We start from the raw sequence: 6,005 nt of genomic DNA, 5'->3' as shown, positions 1-6,005 counted from the left end.
ATATCAAATATAACATATAACCTATAGATTTAATATCGTATCACATACAGTATAACCTATAGTTTCTTTTCTCTCTTATATGGCATCTAATATAAATCACATTTATATTAAATTTAACAATTATGAATCTAATTCATATTAATAATATTTGAATCTCATTCAAATATTTATATCCTCTCAACTAATCTATAATGTATTAAATACATTATAATAATTATATCACAAATAATTAAAATAACTTAATTATATCATATATAATTAAATCTCTCTATTATTTTGAACAATTCAAATTAATCCAAAAACTTATTCTCATTTAATTCTATTGAGCTACCAAGGGGACCTCATGGACTTGTAGTTTGAAGCTCCAACCGTACAAGAATAATTAATCAAACTCTTTAATTAAATTATTCACCATCAGTTAACTGTTGGACACTTCATTAAAGACCAACAACTAAACTCTTTGCACTACATATATATTTCTGTGTCCATTGGATATAACCAATCAATAGTAGAATGACTCTTAAAAAATTGCTTATAAGTACAGCTAGGCCAAAATTACCGTTTTGCCTCTATAGTTACATCTAACTCCTTAAGTACCACTAATCCCTCTAATGAACAATAGATCATAGTCCAACTATGACTAAACCCCTCTCGGGCCAGGAGAGGATGTGGCGCCACATTGTTCAAACTCTGGAATCAGCCCTTAAGGGAGCAATTTATCTACTTATCCCAACCTCGGGGAAAGAGTGAATTCCTTATTGTGTAGCTGCATTTCTAGCTCCCCAATCAGATGAATCCCCAAAATGGTAGGTTTGTTGAGTCGACGATATGGCCACTCTCACCCATACAAATAAAATGACCGCCCTCATAGGTAGGGGTTCACAACTCACGCAGGATTTAGGTCATGTTGTCTATGGTTATCCTAGTGAAATGTAAGTCTCTAATATGAACGGTATTATATAATGAGACTATACATTTCGTGGTTCGGTCTTATACAAAATCCTTTATATAGAATATCCCCGTCCACATGTCTATACATGAATGATCAGAATTAGATCATTTGTAGCACTTTACAACAATTGTAATACCAACAAAGCGGGTCATACTTGTAGTGTCACTAGGATAAGGTACTTTGCCTTATCCATCTACTACAGACCATTTAGGTTATCACTTAAACACGATCCACCTGTATGTCTTTACATACATGTTTAAGTTACAAGATATTCTTGGATGTTAGTTTATTGATTTATGGTTAATGCAACAAAAAATATGGAATAAAATATCATATATTTTATTAAATAGACAATGAGTTTGTTTAATAATTTTACAAACTATAGGACCCTACAAGATTTAGGACATCAACCCCAACACTTTCAAACTCTCTACCTTTGCCTTCTTCCAAAAGGAGACCATAGTCTTATCTCTTGTCCTGAGAATAGCAGAGGCTCTAAGTGGTGGTGTCTTGAACTTTGGGGAAGAATGTTTTCGTGTTCCTGTTATACTATTCGAGGGAGGAAAACACTATTCATGATTTTAGTGGAGAAGGATCTACATGTGAAGAGGAATACTACAAGGGTAAGAATTTTTTCTCTTCTTTTCCTCTTAGTAGAATGCATGCTTATAGGCATTTTGTAATGTTTATCCTTTGTATTTCTGTATGATTTTCTCTGCATTCCCATTCTTTCAAACTGAATTACAATTGCACACCGTTCATGTGCTTCTACAAAGAAATTCCATTCCTTTAAGAAGGACATGGCCTGTAGAAGAGAAAACCTGCAAAACGATGTGGTACTTATCATACACACTACAATGCTTAAGTTAGAGAGTAAAAGAATGTGGAACTTAGAGATTTTTAGAACAAGACTCAAGTTACCTCATATGAAGTTATAATGATGTATTTATAGAGAAAGTTGACTTAGGGTATTCTCTAGGGTTTCCATGTCGATTTAGAATAAGTAGATAACCTATTGAGCCAAGAAACGTGCCTGATTTCATGTTTTACTAGGGTCAGCCTTGGTCATGTCTCCCTTAGGCTATATCTTAGACTTAAAATGTTACTTTTGAAGGAACTCTTAACGTAGAGCATCCATGAGAGCGTTTGGATCTTTCCAATTTCATCGTGACCGAAATTACCACACATATATTCTATCAAACAAACGACATGCTTCAAACAATAAAAACACAAGGGAAAGAGCTCTCATACCAATTGAATACCCTCTTCAAACGTTGAACTCAGACGTAGCAGAAGAACCTCTACGCAAACTATATCGCCTAGCAAACCAGTCGGCTGCAGCAGCACGATCATGTACACGAACGATAGTAACACGAATAGTCACGAACAAGAAAACAGCGCGGACGACACCACCAGTTGGAGCCCTTGGTATTCTCAGAGTGAGAATCCAAAGTGTGGTCTTTGGTAGAGGTCAGAGAAAAGACAAATCATGTAGACGATAAGCAAGTGGGAGAGAAAGTGCTATCATATAGTTGTGTGCTTATCATTTAGAAGAAGCTACACAATCGTGTAGGTTTTACTAAGCGATTGTTTAATAAATGGTAGACGATCGTTTAGAAAATGTGGCATGCTATGAAAAGCTTTAGGAAAGCTAAGCGATCGTTTAGGAACAGGCATGCGATCGTTTAACCGTTGGTGTGCGATCATTTAGACGATGAGCAACTATCTCATAGGCTCTCAAACTAGGCGATCGTTATGTTTTCACACCGATTGCGAATTTTCGAACTTCTTTGAAAAATGAAACAAATTTTCATTTTATTCTTCGGTTATAATAACCGACTTCAGATTCTCCCACTAACGCACGACTGAGGAGAGTTTTCGGCCAATTATCATATAATTTACCAATTTAGTAATTAATAAATATAATCATATTATATTCTTACCCTATAGTTTGATATCACATATCTACTATAGTAATTTCTCCTCCACTTGATATAAATCATATTTATATCTAATTTCCTCCAAAACTAATGCATCTCATACATTTAGGCAATTATATCATATATAATTAACCAATTCAATTATATCATATATAATCAAATTCCCTCTTGTCAATTTGAACAATTCAAACTAACCCAAACACTGATTCTCGACTTTATCCAAGCTATCCAAGGGACCTAATAGACCTGTGGCTCGAAGCTCCAATGGTCCGTGAATAGATGACTAAACTCTTTAGCCACAAGATCCATTATCCGTTAACTGTCCATCGAATATAACCAATCATGAGTATGATGACCCTTTATAGATGCTCGTAAGTACAGTTGGGCCAATTTACCATTTTGTCCCTATAGTTACATCTCACTCCTTAAGTACCACTGATTCTTCTAATGAACAATACAACATAGTCCAACTATGTGTGAACACCTCTCAGGCCAAGAGAAGGTGTGTGGCACCACATCATTCAAGCCCTAGAATCAGCTCTTAAGGGAGCTATCTATCTACTTACCCCTACTTCGGGGAAGAAGTGAATTCCATCTTTTGTAGCTAAGTTCCCAACTCCCAAATCAGACGAATCTCCAAAATGGTAGGTTTGAATCGACAATCTGACCACTCGTACCCATACAAATCAAATGACCGCCCTCAATGGTAGGAGTTTCCTACTCACTCAGGATTGAGGTTATGTTACCTATGGTTTTCCTAGTGACGTGAAGTCTCTATCATGAACGGTGTTATATAACGAGACGTTAACAACTTCGTGGTCAGGTCTTATACAAACTCTTTGTATAGGATGCCTCCACTCGCATGTCCCCTACACAAATGACTAGGATCAGACCATCTGTGACAAGTCACAACACTTGTGACCATTCCACAAAGCGGGTCGTATCCGTAGCGTTACCATGATAAGGTTTCCCTCTTATATCCTATACTACAGACTATTTTGGTTATCACTCAAGACATGATCCACTTGTATGTCACCACATACATGCTTAAGTTACATACAGATAACTAGGGATTTTATGTTTATTGGTTTGTGGTAAAGCAAATAAAACATACAACTGAGCAAAAACAAGATGTGAAGTAAATATCATATCTTATACAACACAAGCGTTCGTATAAACCGTTTACAAACTACAGGACACGAGACTTTAGGGCATCAACCCGAACAACTTTGGGTGGGACATGCATAAAGCATGTCCTATTAGGCATTTGGAAAGGGTCAACCTCGACCTCGAGCCAAGGCTAGGGTCGTTGGCTTAGACCAAGCCCAAGCCAAATCCTTCTCCTAGGCCCATTTTGGTCTTTAGTTTTTGCTTTTGACTAGTATCACACTTCTCCTTGACTTTATCATTTCTAAAAGTCAATTATCTTAAAAAGTGGTGATAGGTTTTGACATGTCTGGAACTACTTCATATCAGTCAGGAATTTCTTGAGCCACACAGCTTCCTTGGCAAATTCACAAGCTGCTACATACTCAGCCTCTATAGTGGAGTCAGCAATGTATCCTTGCAAGAGTGAACACTGATCTTGAAGTGGATTTCTAGAATCCTTATCAATCTAGAAATCAGAGTTCGTGTACCCAGTAAGGATTAAATCCTTAGAACCATACACGAGCATGTAGTTCCTCGTTCTCCAAAGATATTTGAGGATGTTTTTAACGACGGTCCAGTGATCAAATCCAGGATTAGATTGATATCTATTGACTATCCCCACACCATAGCAGATGTCAGGTCTAGTATATAACATCGCATACATCAAGCTACCAACAGCCGATGCATAACGATTCATCTCATTTTCTCATCCTCTCGAGATGTCTTAGGAAACTATTCCTTAGACAAAATAACTCCATGCCTGAAAGGGAGAAAACCTCTCTTGGAGTTCTGCATCGAAAACTTGATAAGCATTTTGTCAATGTATGATGCTTGAGACAAGGCCATTTTTTTGTTCTTTTGATCCCTAAAGATCTGAATGCCCAGAACAAAGTACGTCTCTCCCAAATCTTTCATTTGGAATTGGGTCGCTAGCCAATTTTTAATGTTAGTCAATAGATCTACATCATTCCCAATGAGTAGGATATCACCTACATACAACACAAGAAAAGCTCCTAAACTGTTGATGATTACCTTGTAAACATAAGGCTCATCAACATTTTGATCAAAGCCATAAGATTTTATCGTAGTATCAAATCTTATATTCCAAGATTGAGAAGTTTGTTTCAATCCATAAATGGACTGATTAAGCCTGTAAACCTTTTTCTCTTGACCTTGGATTATGAATCCCTCAAGCTACTCCATATATAGGTCTCCTCAAGATGGGAATTTTCTTTAGGATGTTGCCGTTTTGAACATTTCAGTATTTAGCACCGCTTTTGAAACTAACGACCTTAGTACATATAAGTTACTTTCCATTGAACCAAAGCCTAGTTCTATTTTATTCATAAACACTTTATTTTTAGAGAATGATAGGGATAATTTTGTTCAATCAGACAACAAAAATAAATTAAGTTCCTCTTGATATGAGGAACTACATACACGTCATCTAGTAACATATATTGTTTTTTGTCCAAAAATAACTTAAGTCTACCTACAGCAATAGTTGAAACGGCCTCACCAATACCGACTCTGAGATTTATCTCTCAAGTTACTAATTATCTCTAGGAATTAAATCCCTGATAGAAAGAACATACGTGATTAGTAGCTCCTGAATCAACTATTCAGGTATAATCATCATTCTCTACTAAGCATGTCTCTAAGACAAATAAATCAGATTTATTTTCTTTGGAGTTCTTCCTTTTCTAGAGAGTAATGGGATCAGCTCCACAACCTATATCATAAATTCCAAGTTTCATCTCAGAGGACAATCCTCATTGATTAACTTCACCAGATTTAGCAACAATTGACATTCGATATGGAATAGAGTTTATCTAAGGAGCTAACATTACTGGTTTTATTATCACCAACCCCATTTTGCTTGAATTGTGATAAATTTCTCTCAAACAATTCTTGCATTGATTGCATGATCTGATGTACAATGACCATGCTCTCAAATCTTTTGG

The sequence above is a fragment of the Benincasa hispida genome, chromosome 10 (assembly GCF_009727055.1).
Source record: "Benincasa hispida cultivar B227 chromosome 10, ASM972705v1, whole genome shotgun sequence".
NCBI lineage: Eukaryota > Viridiplantae > Streptophyta > Magnoliopsida > Cucurbitales > Cucurbitaceae > Benincasa > Benincasa hispida.
The sequence above is the reverse complement of the archived record's forward strand: the minus strand, read 5'-3'. Positions refer to the sequence as shown.